Source organism: Microtus ochrogaster, chromosome 26 (genome assembly GCF_000317375.1).
Source record: "Microtus ochrogaster isolate Prairie Vole_2 chromosome 26, MicOch1.0, whole genome shotgun sequence".
Classification (NCBI taxonomy): Eukaryota; Metazoa; Chordata; class Mammalia; order Rodentia; family Cricetidae; genus Microtus; species Microtus ochrogaster.
The window spans coordinates 12,906,535-12,921,049 of record NC_022025.1 but is presented as its reverse complement, the minus strand read 5'-3'; the positions used below and the strand labels follow the sequence as shown (position 1 = coordinate 12,921,049).

Here is a 14,515-nt window from a genome sequence, read left to right as displayed (position 1 = left end):
TCTTACACTACTGTTTGCTAGTGTACAGTCTGTAAACTAGCGCTCTTACACTACTGTTTGCTAGTGTACAGTCTGTACACTAGCGTTCTTGCACTACTGTTTGCTAGTGTACAGTCTGTAAACTAGCACTCTTACACTACTGTTTGCTAGTGTACAAACGCTCACATTTCACTAATTGCGAGAGCCTGTGCTTTAGAACAAACGAAGGTACAGGATCATGTGACGTTTGATTGGCACGTCTCTGGTTTCCTTTAAACAACAGAATAGTTCTCGGATCTATATTTGTATCTCGTGATTGATGCTTTTAAAGCTTCGAGGCCGTTATTTTGTCGAACATCTTCCTGTATTAGCTCGGCTGATGCTTCTTCATGTTTATAATCGGGATTCTTGGGGCAGGAATACCTCAGACATGATTCTGTTCTCTCTCTCAGCATATGAAGAATCGAATGCTGTAATAATATTTCTGATTATTTGGTTGAGGAGCTCAGCTGGGTTTCTCCATCATAGCTCCACTTTGTTTGTTGTTGTTTTCTTTTTCAGAGACTGCCAGGGCCTTCCTACTATGTCCTCAGGCTGCCCAGGCTGTGCTCTCACTGGGAAACCTCCCCCTTAGCGCCTGCAGCGCAGAGACACTGGTGTGTACCGCCACATCCCGTACTAAGGTGGTTTTCCCTCGTTTTGTTTTTTTTTTTTTTCTTGGAATATCCTTTGTCTATTCTTTGACAGTTTCACACACGTACACTGATCTCTTTATCAAACCCAGCTCTGCTGTTCTCCTCTTACTGACACCCGGCATGACTCTCTCCGCCTTCACAGCCTTTCCTCTTCTGCTCCATCCTGCACAGCCAGTCCGTGTTTCATTCTGAGATTGTGTAGTTACTTGTTGATTTTAATAAGTTATTCTTCTGTCATTACACTATTTAAAAATGATTGTCAGAAGTTTTTTCTAATTCTGATTTATGTTTACTAAAATTTAATAAGGGCTTAATTTTAATTGCATTTGTGTATGTATCTTGTATATTAGCAGAATGGTGTACATGGGGAAGTCAGAAGATAACTCACGAGAGTTGGTCCTTTCCTTTCACTCTCTGGGTACCAGGGCTCAACCTGAAGTGGTCAGGCTTGGTGGCAAGCATCTTTAACCACAGATCCACCTTGCCCGCACAGGAATCCTTATAATAAAGTAGAACTTCTCTTTGATACTCAGTGTTAGTGTGGACTCATTGATGGATAATTTCTGTGCCAAAGTTCCTGTGAGTCTTGGCACATTGTCTTGTTTTATAAGTCAGCAAGATATTCTAGGATCGCTCTGTACTGGTTGTCCTGGCCCTGGAGACAAGTATTTATGTAAGGAATGTGAAATGGGTTTAGAGATCTCACTGCTCCTGAGGAGGAATCACTGCGGCTAGGCCTGCCCAGCGGACACAGTTAAATGGATATGATGTATATGTGCGGGGATGGCCTGAAAGAAATCGTGAAGCTGAGTGTGTCTTTACAATGTGGGAATTGTAGCTACAGCGCCAGCCGTTTGGGAGACCCCCTCTGACACAGTGCAAGTGTGAGGTTTATGGGATCTTGTTCCAGAAAAATAATCAAGAGGGCTGGGATTCAGTCTGCTGAGCCCTGAGTTCATTTCTCAGTTCTGAAGAAAGAAAGAGCCAACTCCACTATTCTTCAGATGACGAGACATTCTTGAGACAAAATAATTGCTTTATTGATCAACCCGATTCTAGGAATGGCCTAGATTTATTTTAGAGGAAGGCAACCAAACGGGAAAGGCTCTGGCTGTCTTCGCAGCTCTGGGGAGATATGTGCTGACTTCCGTTGTCCGTGCCTTCGGAGCTGTTCTGACGCTGGCCGTGTCCAGCAGGCTTTGTAAAGGTGGTCCTCCCCGCATCCGCTGCCACGGTGTCCCTCGGCCTTCGCCGGCCGCTCCTTGCCCCGGTCAAGCGTGCGGTCACTTCACGGAGCTTTCTCCAGAGCTCATTTTAGTGATCTCTGTCCTTGTGCTTTATGGCCCTGCTTTGACTTCAGCTGCTTTATAAGGGAGTGAAGTTAATGCCCATGTTTAGTTTGCCATCTTTTCTCCTAGAGTCTGAAATATTTAATCTTATTCTTACGTTAGTGGGGAAGATTGCTTTGTGGATAAGCGTGCTTTCTGTGGAAGAATGAGGCCTGGGTGCAGACACCCGTCCCTCTCTAAGTGGCCGGGTGTGACGCTGCTCTGGGACCTGTGCTGAGGGTTAGTAAGACCCTTCTCGAGGAATAAGACAGAGAGTGACAGAACAGGAAAACCCGTGTCCTCCTCTGGCCTCTTGTGCATGCACAGATACACATAGCCACATACATGTGCTCACACACAACATACACTAACACACATACGCACATGTATTTTCATACAAATCACTCTTGTAGTAGTAATACAGTTATTTGAACTTTGTTGAGCATTGGTTTTCACAGGTGAAATTCTGTAGCGGATAATCTGGGCCAAGTGAATGTGAAGTAATAGGTAAGGAGGAGGGAAACGCTGTGGAGGGGAGACGGCCTTTTAGGGGTAGAAGCAAGCGCCTTTCATGTGTGTTGGGGGTGTGTGCAGTCGGAAGCACAGGGGTAGTTGGATGCGCATGCACAAGAGGCCAGAGGAGGACACGGGTTTTCCTGTGTAGATGCAGTAAATCTATAGCCAGTTTGTGAAAGGAAGACCTTCTGTTTGTAGCCAAATAAGCATTTTTCTTTCTCTTTTAGGCACTGGGAAATGATTAGCTGTTTTAAAGGAATGAAATCAGTGTTTTTAAGTACTGAAATGAAATAAGGAATGGGTCTGAGTAGTGGGGGGTGAGAAACATCGGGCACGCACTAGTTGTGTGGAGTGGGCCAGGGAGATGTCGGAATGGCTGGCTGTGTGGTGAGTCGCCTTCCTGCTAACTGACTGTTCGTGCGTCAGACACAGGGGGGGACGAGAGCAGGGGGGGCTGGAAGACAGACTCTAGGGCTCCCAGCTTGGAGACTGAGTGCACAGTACTGAGGGGTAGGAAAAACAGCCGAGGCTTTGGAGATGCTTTCTTGGGAGACTAATTCCCAGTTTTGTAGTGCTGCTGTTTAATATCTTGAGTTTATAGGAAGGATGGAAACCGTGTCTTTCACTTCCTTCTGTTAGAGACGACGGAAGTTAAAAGCACAGCTGCTGCCGGTTTATAGTCCCATCTTCAAACGTTAGACTTTACTTTTTAGTTGTTTTAGTATAAAACACCGAGTTTATTTATCGAAGAAAAAAGAGGCTGAAAAGCAAATCCAGTTGGGCTGGAGAGGACATCTCATCTGGGGAAAGCTTCATCCTCACACAGACAGTACGGGGGAGTTTACCTGTGATCTCAGCATCTGGAGGAGGTGGCCCAACAGAAGTTCAAGGTCATCCTCACCTTCATAGTAAATTTGGGAGCACCCTGGAGCATGAGCTCTACCTCAGAAGCAAACATGAAAAAAGTCAAACAGTGAATGTAGGATTCCTAAGTAACCGAATAAGATCACAGCCTTTTCTTCCAGTAAATGAAAAAGGGGGGATGGATGTGGGAAGAGGCTGAGAGACTGAGGTACCAGATGAAGACCACAACTCTGCTACATGTCTAAAAAAGTAGTGAGTAAGAAAAGTGAAATACAGGGAGAGGCGCTAATCCTGGTCACCTGCTAGAGGAGATAAAGAAACACGGAGTCTGCACAGAGAAGCATCCTGAGAGGCCCGGAGGCAGCCGCACAGTCAGATATCGCTCTTGAGATGACCCTGCCCGGAAACGCTGCACTCCGCAGAGTCAGAGCAGGGCTGCTCTGATCAGCATTCTAAAGAGAGGGCAGGAGCCAGGGCTGGTGAAGGCGGGCTGCCTCCTGACTGCAGCCCCGCACAGGGCCCTCATGACCCCAGGATTGCTGCACTTAGACGTTAGCGCTCTCTTTTGTTTGTCTTTGGATTATAGGAAAGTAGACTAAAATCAGTAAGCCGTTCTCAAAGTGAAGTTTGTGTTTACGGTGTGCATATCCATGCATGGAAACCAACGCTGTCTAAGCTCTGTGGGGCCGGCAGGTACTGTTTGAGAGAACCTATTGACTAGAGTAAGTAGATCTCAGAATAGCCCCCTCCGTTTTAGACATTTCAAAACGGGGAGGCAGCTTCACCCATAAGCTGCTGGAACATTCTTCCCTGTCTGGCAGCCGAGGAGTGTTGTGTCTTTAACAAGAGATCTTAGCATCTAGTTATGGTGGCAACCAAGAGTAGATAAAAACAGTAGTGTTTGCTGTTTGGGGGTGGTGAGTGGAGGGTGGAAGGGCTGTAGGGCTTCCTTACTAGTAATATTCATAGTTAGGTATCCCATGGATAATTTAATAACTCATGTCTGCTGGGCGGTGATGGCGCACGCCTTTAATCCCAGCTCTTGGGAGGCAGAGGCAGGCGGATCTCTGTGAGCTTAAGGCCAGCCTGGGCTACAAAGCTAGTTCCAGGACAGGCTCCCCCGCTCCAAAAAAAAAAAAAAAAAATCAAAAACAACCCATATCTTCTAGGGGGAAATGTTATCTACCTGTGCAGGGTACTTGTGTTTAAACGCCCTTTAAAAAAAAAACAACTCTATTTTTAAAATTAGTTTACAAAGTAGTGGGCTTTCATAGAGCCTTAATTTTTAGTTGTCATTGATTGGTGTGTAGGAGAGCTGTTTTTTTTCCTGTGTTAAATTTGCTTTTTGACATGTTGCAGAAATCGCCTATCAGTTCTCACAGTTTTCTGGTGGAGTCTCTAGGGTCTCTTATGTGTAGAATCATGACATTCACAAATAGAAATTCTTTTCCTGTTTGTATCTCTATTTGCATAATTGGGTGTATTTTTGGTGTAGCGGACGCTGAATATGAGTGGAGGAAGAGACTGGACGCCCTCGGTTTGTCCCTAATGCTGGAACACCAACACCTGCTCTTTTCCGAGCTTATTTTACTTGGAATAACGTTTCATCCATTATGCTAAAATAGTGGGTTTTGTTGGGTTTTGCTTTTGTGGTAAGGTTTGTTTCTTGGAGGCAGCCAGTAGACGGTTCATGCTTTTTGATCTAGACCTATTGAGACCACTAGATTGTTATTGTTGAAAGGTGTGCATCGGGACATTGAGACCACTAGACTGTTATTGTTGAAAGGTGCGCATCGGGACAATGAGACCACTAGGTTGTTATTGTTGAAAGGTGTGCATCAGTTCCTGCCATTTTGTTGATTTTTGTCATGTTTGGTTTCTTCTTCTTTTCTTAACTATTAACCTAGTGTGGTTTATTCTTTCCTTTGGCTTCACGGGCAAAGTGTTTTCTTTCTCAGCTTGAGAATTCCTTCAAGAATGTTCCGTAGAGCTGGCTTAGTGGTCATAAATTCCTTTAGGCTATTTTTGTCATGGAGAGCTTTTATTTTTCCTCTGGTTATGACAGCTTTGCTGGAGCAGCTCTGGGCTGGCATTGTTTCGTCACGCAGTGCCTTCCTTGCTGCCTGCAGAGTACGTTCTGCTGTGTGTATTTCACATGTCAGTGATGGTAGGTGACAGGGGTTCTTTTCCTCCTCTGTCTGTTGGGGTACCGCATGCTTCTTGTATGTGGACTGATATCTCCTTCCCTAACTCTGGGAAGTTTTCTGTCATAATTCTTTTTTAAAGATGCCTTCTTTGCCTTTGGAAATGGATTCTCCTATGCCTCTCCACAGATTCGGTCTTTTCTGATGATTACGTATGTCTTATTCCTCTACCTTTTCTTCAAACTGAGGTATCCTGTTCTTTTCTTGGTCTGTTCTATTAGTGAGACTTGGAGGGTTTTTCCTTAGTATTTTCCTCATTTCCAGCATGTCAGATTCTTTCAATATTTATATCTGCTTTTTAAATTCATTATTAAAATTATTAAATTCATACCTTGCAACATCTTTATTCAGTTGTTTGTTTAAAAATGTAAAGGAAACCTTAGGGTTTATTCTTGGACTTGTTTGAATGTACTTTAATAATTATTTTGAGTTTCTTGTCAAGGATTATACTTAACTCTCCATCACTGGGTGTCATTACGATAGAATTAATTATTTTTAAAGGAATCATGTTGTCTTGGTTTTTCATGTTTGTCTGTGTTAGCATTACATATTTAGTGTTTCCTTTGCTTGCCTTTTCCCCCACAGCAGCTGTGTTCTTTCAGTTGAAGTATTTGCAGTATTCATGTGTGGTCCAGAGCCTGGTTCTCCACTCTGGGGTTGCAGGCACACGCTGTCATCTCTGACCGCTTTCCTGAGGGGATTGGGTGGGGAGACCACTCCAGCTTGAGGTCAGCGTGGGGCAGGCAACAGAGGTCCTCTGACTCTGTAACTGCTGCAGGGTGAACATGGATATGGGCCAGGGTAAGGATTAAGTACATGAGCTGCGCCTGTAGTACCAGCTACCAGGAGGCAGATGGTGAGGGTTCCCGAGTCCAGGAGTCCAGGCAGGAGACCATTCCAAATCTAAAGTTTAGAAAGGTTAGGGCACGTGCAGGAAACGACTCAGAAGTTTGCTCTTTTACCCGCCACCCAGCTCCCAAGTAACGCACACACCGGTCTTGGCTACTTGTGAATACCAGACCTTAACCTGACTTGTTTCTAACTGGCTTTTCTTAAATCATCCCGTCTACCTTTTGCCTTTGGGCTTTTTTTCTTTTCTTCTGTGTATCTTACTTTCTCTCTTACTCTGTGGCTGGCTGGCTGCTGACACCCTCCTCTCCTTGTTCTCTTGCTCCTCCTCCTACATTCTCCTCCTACTACACTCTGCCTGCCGGCTCCGCCCGTCCTTTCTCCTGCCTTGCTGTTGTTGGTGGTTCAGCTCTTCATTAGACCAGCAAAGCCATACTTCATAATAGGGCCACTCCCTGTGAGATTATGAGGTCAGTTCCATTCAAACCAGCACAGTGCACATGCAGACAGAATACTCGTATACACTGAATGAATCAACAAAGGTGCTTTAGACAGGCGGAGTAACACAGCTTTACAGAGTTAAGCAGATGCAGCGTAAACAAGTAACGCACCTTTACATCATTAAACAAGTGCCCCACAGCATAAACAAAAGTAACGCACCCTAGACTAGTTTGCCATGCACAGAAGCCCAGGAACAGTGAGGGTGTGAGGTTGGTGGCCCTCACGAGCCCCCCCCCTCCCCACAGCGCCACCTAGAACTGGCTAGAGCCACGGGAGTCTGGGGACGCCACCTTTCAGTTCATCGCAGCTGTGCAGGAACCATTTCCGTCCTTGCATGGATTCATCGTGGTGGGTTTGGCTTTTGTCTGTACCCTCAGGTTTTTAGGACCGTGGTTTACATTTTTAAAGCACCTGCAGCCGCTTCTCATTCACTTCCCTTCTTATTCCCACTTCTCTCTCACAGTCTTTTTTCCGCTTCTTAATTATAACCGTCCTTAGCTTTAGCAGTCTCTAAAACCTGGGCACCCTAACAGTATCCCTTCTTTCCCTTCTAGCTACTTTATTTACCTAGAGATGTTCTTTTCAAAATTATTGAATACTTGCTCCTTATCTTCACCCACCTTACATCCCTCCCACTTTAAATCTAATCCTATTATTTAATATCTGAGGATGCTATGTTCTACTCTAGATTGTTTATCCAGACATTTTGATGACGATGCATAGTTAGTAATTTTTAATGTTTAGATAAAATCAAGTAAAAGAAGTTTGGTTGATTGGATAAATTACATGGAATGCCTCTCTCTCTCTCTATCTCTCTCTTTATCTCTCTTTCTCTTTATCTCTCTTTCTCTTTATCTCTCTCTCTCTTATTTTGAGACAGGGTTTCTTTGTATCCCTGACTCTCCTGGAACTCACTCTGTAGACCAGGATGGCTTCGAACACACAGAGATCCACCCGCCTCTCCCTCCGGAGTGCTTGGATTAAAGGTGTGCGCCACCACCGCCCAGCCTAGTTATGTTTCTGTTAGTGACAATAAGATCATATGTATATCTGGGTCAAGCTTGGCTGATGCTTTCTTGTGGGCAAATCGGTAGTAAAACCACTTGAGTGGATGGTACTCCATAGTTGAGTTTTTCAAGTATCACATCCACCAAAACACAAAGACTTAATCGCACATACTGTGATTGGGTATTTGGAGGACTTTCCAGGCCTTGGAAACAAAACACAGCAAAGAATTCTTAAGACTAGTCGGGGTTTTTTGAGAACATGCTGAAATTTAGAAACCCTAAAATAGAAAAAGTTAACTCTCAAGGACCTGTAAAGTCTTTTCCTGGCCCATCTGGAAGCCCTACAGAGTAATAATAGAACCACAGCTGTCGGGATGGCAAGATGGCTCGGCTGTTCAGAGCTTTTTCGGGGAACCAGAATGCAGTTCCCAGCACTACCTGGCAGCTCACAGCTGTCTGTAACTCCAGTTCCAGGGTTCCAAAGTTCTCTCCTGGACTACATGCCTGTAGTGTGATGTTCTGCTCTTTGGAGTTTTTGAGGGATCCACTACCCAGCTCCCACACAAATCACACAAGGAGTCTTATTCTTTGTTACAATTGCCTTGGCTTGTTTCTTGCCAGCTTTTCTGTTTACCTTTTGCCTCTGGGCTTTTTCCTTCTGTGTGTCTTTCACTCTTACTCCAGGGGTGGCCCCTTGCTCCTCCTCTTCCTCCTTCTCCCTCTGTTTATACTCTGTCTGCCAGCCCCGCCTGTCCTTGCTCCTGCCTTGCTCTTGGCCATTCAGCTCTTTATTAAGTGTTTTAGACAGGCAAAGAATCACAGCTTCACAGAGTTAAACAAATGCCGCATACACAAAAGCACCACACCTTAAACTAATATCCCCAACACACACGGTGCACGTCTTAGAGGGTTTCTGTGCTGTGAAGGCATCATGACTATGGCCACTTGTACAAGGAAAACATTTAACGGAGGGCTCCCTTACCGTTTGAGAGGTTCGGTCCATTACCATCGCAGGAAGCGTGGAGACAGGCAAACTGATGTGGTCCTGGAGAAATAGCTGAGAATCCTACATCCTGTAGGCAACAGGAAGTCAGCTGAGACCCTGCTTGGTATCCCGGGCATGGGATACCTCAAAGCCCCGTCCCACAGGGACACACGTCCTCCAACAAGGTCACACCTACTCCAGGAGAGCCATACTTCATAATAGTGCCACTCCCTGTGAGATTATAGGGCCAGTTACATTCAAACCACCACAGTGCACATGCAGACAGAATACACCTATACACTGAATGAATAAATAATAAAAGAAAAATTTGAAAAGGTCTGAATATTTTGTTAGTCCCCCGCCCCCAAACCCAGATAGGGTTTCGACTGTCTGGTAGACCAGGATGGCCTCAGCTCACAGAGATCCACCTGTGTGCGGGGTGCCACAGTGCTATCTCTTAGATTGTTTTTGTTACTCTGAGTTCACGCTTGCCCATGATTCCCCTTAGAATGGGTGTTACCCTCTACTTCGCATTGGTTCCATTCTGGAAATTAAAAATTAAACATTTCTTTTATGAACTATCAAAATAGAGAATGGAATGGATAGCTGTTTCTCAGATCACTTTTTAATTTCATTTTCTATTCCAAAATTGGAGCCGTTTTTAGCATACAGTGTATTTTCTACAACCTTTCTATGTGATCTCTTCATTCTAGGTGAAAACATACAAACATTGAAGCTGAACCTGTGGGGGGGGAGGACGCGAGTCAAATAATCCAAGCTGACTCCGGAAAGAGTGTTCTAAGGTGTTCCTTTACTAAAGGAACGGGGTCCAGCCTCAAGGTGTGGGAAGAAGAGAGTGAGCAGGCTCTCTCTGGGCCCCCAAAAGTCACGCCCCAACCTGGTCCAGCCAACCAAAGGCCGTTGGCTGATGGAGGTTCCCATGGAAATGTTAATGAAATTGTAACAACTTCTAGACCACACTAGTGAATTCCACTGTGCTCACACCTTATTCCTTCTGTCAAAGTGTGTTTCATTTCTTTCCCCAGCCTCAGAACCAAGGTGAAGGAAAGTGTTCGACCCTTAGTATTTACTAGTCTTTTCAGAGGTAACTGTTAGGGTGCAGGAGAGGAGTTAGACTAGGATTGGGAGGTTTTAGTCCAAGTCATTTTATTGCACCTTTTAGGTCTGCAGATTATCCTGTTTTGGTTAAGTTATATGTCAGTAAATCAGCCATAGTTGTTATATTTTATATCTTTTAATGTTAAAAGGTGCGTGCTGTGTGCACCTTGGGGGTCTATGAGTCAGTTTCAAGTCTTGTCCACATTCATTTGTGATGGTGCTTCGGTTGGTAACTTCTAAATTTCTTTATAAATTTTTGTGTTTAATATAGTCAAAGAGCTGGTATGGTAGTGGCCTAAACCTTGACTCCACTGGGGTCAAACCACCCTTTCACAGGGGTCACATATCAGACATTACATTACGATTCGTAATAGTAACAAAATTACAGTTATGAAGTAGCAAGAAAACAATTTTACAGTTGGAGGTCACCACAACATGAGGAACTGTTACTGGTGGCAGCAGAAGGAAAGTTAAGAACCATTGAGCCCTAGGATGGTTCCTTAAAGGCACTGGACTTTTCTCAACATATTTAAGCCTGGGGTTGGGTTCAGAAGTACGTGCAGAAAAAGTGTACATGTAATAGAAGCACAGACAAAGATCATTTGAAAGTCTTGAGTGGAGGGATGAGGGGGGAAATTTGTGGGGAGGGGAGGGGAAGGGAGGGGGGAGGAGGGGAGCTGTTGGTTTAGTCTGTTTTGTGGGCCGCGGGGCTAGCGCTGGTGACAAGCTCAGGTGCAGAGAGCTTGGTAACTGAAGAGGAGACAGGGCTTGGTGCCATCGGATGTAGAGCCCTCCCGGTGCACACTTGGTCACTGGCATTTCTCCAGTCCTCCTCTGCAGCCATGGCAGTGATAGGTGCCCAGGGAGATGCCAGGAAGAGCATGGCCCCCTTTTCCCAAGTGTTTACCTTAAGTCGGGTGACCCGTACGGCTATGTTGTTTGTATGTTAGATGCCACACTTCCTCCTCGGTGTGGACAAAGAGACAAACTCCAGCGCTTTGTTTATTTCTAATGGGTGAACACTCAATAGAAAGACTTTATTTCGGAGGAAGATGATGAATGGAGAAAAGCCCAGAACGGGAATAAGAGGCACAGAGTGTCAGGTGGGAATAATTAGTTTTCTGAGCCCAGTGAGGCATGCTAGAACATGACTTGGTTCAGGAATAATGAGGAAAATACATTGTGTTTATTAATAGTTCATGGAGATTTGAAGCACAGAGAGTAGTTAAAAATCCGGCTTTTTAAAAACATAGACCTGTGCAAAGAATATTCCTCCTGGTCATTATTAGGTTGATAGTAAAAGCACCCTTCACCCACTTTCCCTTCTATGGTCGCCTTCTCTCGCTGCGAGCTAACCTTTGGCCCCACAAATGTGGAGGTTTACTCATTAAAGAACGGTTTCAGATATTTTGATAGATGTGGTGATTAAGCTCATATCACCGAGAATTAGCACAGACTGTCCATAGCAAAGCTGAAATGTCTACCTACGGTTAACCCTGTAGCTTTTATTCTTACTGTAACACCCATCCTTGTAGTTGATTGGAGAAGATCTGGCAGACAGAGAAACGGCACTTGCCGCACGAGCGTGAGGGGCTGAGAGTAAACCCAGCACCCATGTTACTGCTGCGTGTGGAGGAGCATTTCTGTAACTCCAGTGCTCACTGAGAGACAGTCTCAGAAACAAAGTGGAGAGGTAGACGAGATGGCTCGGTGATTAGGAGCACTGTCCCAGGTGCTCTCAGTGCGCATGCAGTGGCTTACAGCTGTGGCTAATTCCCAATTCCACAGGTATCTCGGTAACGTCTTTAGTTCCAGCACTCGGGAGGCAGAGGGGTGGAGCTCTGTGAGTTCGATGTCTGCTCTACATATTGAGTTCCAGGACACCCAAGGCTACATGGAGAGCTGCTGTCTCTGAAAACAAAACAAAACAAAACTGAAAATAAAAGCAAGTGCCGTTTTCTAGGCTATGACCCCCTCTTCTGGCTCAGTGGCCATTAGGCACTCACACAGTGCACATACGTACAAGCCAGCAAAACACTGATACACATAAAATGAAGATAAATCAGTATTTAAAGAAATAAGTAGAAAAAAAAGATCAAAGAAGATACGTGATGTTGACCTCTAGTATGCGTGTGAACACACATGGCTGTAGCCCGGCCACACAGGCTTCAGAGTCTCTATTCAGGGTGCCCAGTAAGTCTTTTAATACTCCCCGTCCATCAGTCTGTCTCTCGTTAGCTCCATGTATATTCATTTGAATATAGTTTATCATTAGCAAAACTTTAACATGAACAGTTACAATAGAGATGATAAGCTATAAGCTTGGACTGTTAGAGAATCAACACTGGAAATGCTTTAATTGCCCAGAAAATCATTTGTTATGTATTAATTACTTTTGTTTACTAATTTGATATCTGTTGTCTTTTTGCTTTTGCTAAGTTTCACTTGTCTGAAATTCATTTGTCATTGAGGGTGCTTTGTCAGAAGTCTGATTCAGAAGCCTGTCTCTGTGTGTGGCAGACCTGCGTGTAGAATTGGCCTGAGCCCCTCAATGTCACGGGAAGGTTATTGCTGAAGTGCTGGAGCAGGGCTAGCCGCAGGCGCACAAGCCTGGCGTCCTGAGTTCTAGTTCACACCCATGAGAAGGTAGGCTCCCACCCACGAACAGTGCTGCTGTGGACACACTCAGCGCCAGTGAATAAAAGTGAGGTCCTTGCTTCAGGAAGCGAGATTGACTCTGTAGATCTTATTCAAGGCAGACGTTGTCCTCATTTATACTAAGGATTTTCCCTTGGTTTTGTTTAAATACTGTCTTTATTATTTCTGTTTGTTTATTTATTTATTGCTTGTGGTCATGTGTGTGGCATGGTGCACATGTTGACATCAGAACCCATCCTCTCCTTCCATCGTGTGGACCCTGGGGCTCAGGTTATTATTTCTGTTTATTTATTTATTGCATGTGGGCATGTGTGTAGCATGGTGCACGTTGATATCAGAGTCCATTCTCTCCTTCCATTGTGTGGACCCTGGGGCTCAGGTTATTATTTATGTTTATTTATTTATTTATTGCGTGTGGTTATGTGTGTGGCGTGGTGCACATGTTGATATCAGAGTCCATTCTCTCCTTCCATCGTGTGGACCCTGGGGCTCAGGTTGAGGTCCCTGGCAGCCGAGCCCTCCTGCTGGCCCTCAGTGTTGTTACTCATGTGTGAGAGAAGTTGGTGTGGTGAGAGAAATGAATGTAACCTCAGAGGGAACTTGCGCATCTCTGGATCTCATGTACACAGTTGAGACGTTGTGATCTTATGATAATCAGGCAGCTATTGTTATTCTTTTACTCAATTGTTTTCCACACTAAAGGAAGCGTTAAGTGTTTTCTTCTTAATAGATTTAAGAATTTTTAAATAGAAAAGTTAATAAAATTGGCATGTGCTGTCTGTTGAGTTCTGTGATAGGTATCTTATGTGTATTATTTGTAATGGCTAATTCCTCCTTTATACATGAAGGGAAACATGGTTTAAGGAACTTAATCAACGTCTCCAGTATTAAATAGTGGATGTTGGAGCCAATATTTGAATCAGATCCCTTGGTTTTGTGAGCCCTCTTTCCGTATATTTGGTGATTTGACAATAATTTCAAAATAGACTTTGCCTGGATTTGCCCAGTGTAAAGGTAGCCATTGATCTGCTAGGGATTGGCCCAGTGTAAAGGTAATCATTGATTCATTAGGAAAGGAAATGAATAATTTTGTGTGCAGCTGTCAAGAATACAAGCATTAAGTAAATTGTGCTTTAAACGTTAGAGGTTATCACCTCACATTTGAACTAATAGTTTTGTTATATTTGAATCCTGACATCTTCAGGAAGCCTGCATGCTCCCAAGAGTGGCATGTGACATTTGTGATGTTGTGATTACCCTGACAGGCTAGCTAGCATTTCTCCAGCTGTGGGTCCGCTGCACGTGGTAGGATGGGCTAGGTAGGGCACTTTCTCACTGATTTCCCAGAAGCGCTGGGGTGGTGGTGGTTGTCTTTGAGGATGCTGGGTTTTAGTGAATGCTCTGCCTAGAATCTGTTGTCTTACCACGTAGTCAGAGGTGGTGTCTTTAGCATTGCTGTCTTATGACCAGGGAAGTATCTTGGTGTTAACCGCTGTCGGTCTGAAAATCGTTGTAGGGCTGTGAAACTGCTGTCTTAGGTGACTATAAAGTAGATGGTAAACTGTCTGTCTTAGGTGACTGTAAGGTAGATGGTAAATTTCTCATTATCTGTTGTATTATGAGCGGTCGGGCTGTGTCCCTGGCACCCAGCCGCCCGCACAGCTAGCTATACCCGAAATAATTACACCGAAACTATATTCTTTTAAACACCGCTTGGCCCATTTCTATCTAGCCTCTTCTAGGCTAGCTCTCAACACCTGGACTAGCCCATTTCTAATAATCTGCTGTAGCCCACGAGCCGGCTTACCAG

The 14,515-nt window shown here is 44.6% G+C and overlaps 1 protein-coding gene across 1 annotated transcript in view; it reads left to right on the top strand.

Annotated features, from left to right (window-relative positions):
- Positions 1–618: 618 nt before the first annotated feature.
- The window catches only part of Phtf2 (putative homeodomain transcription factor 2), a 78,118-nt gene continuing 64,221 nt past the window's right edge, over positions 619–14,515 (top strand). The window contains exon 1 of the mRNA XM_013350445.2: positions 619–662. The gene's annotated coding sequence lies outside the window, so the exon portion shown is untranslated. The remainder of the gene's footprint in view (positions 663–14,515) is intronic.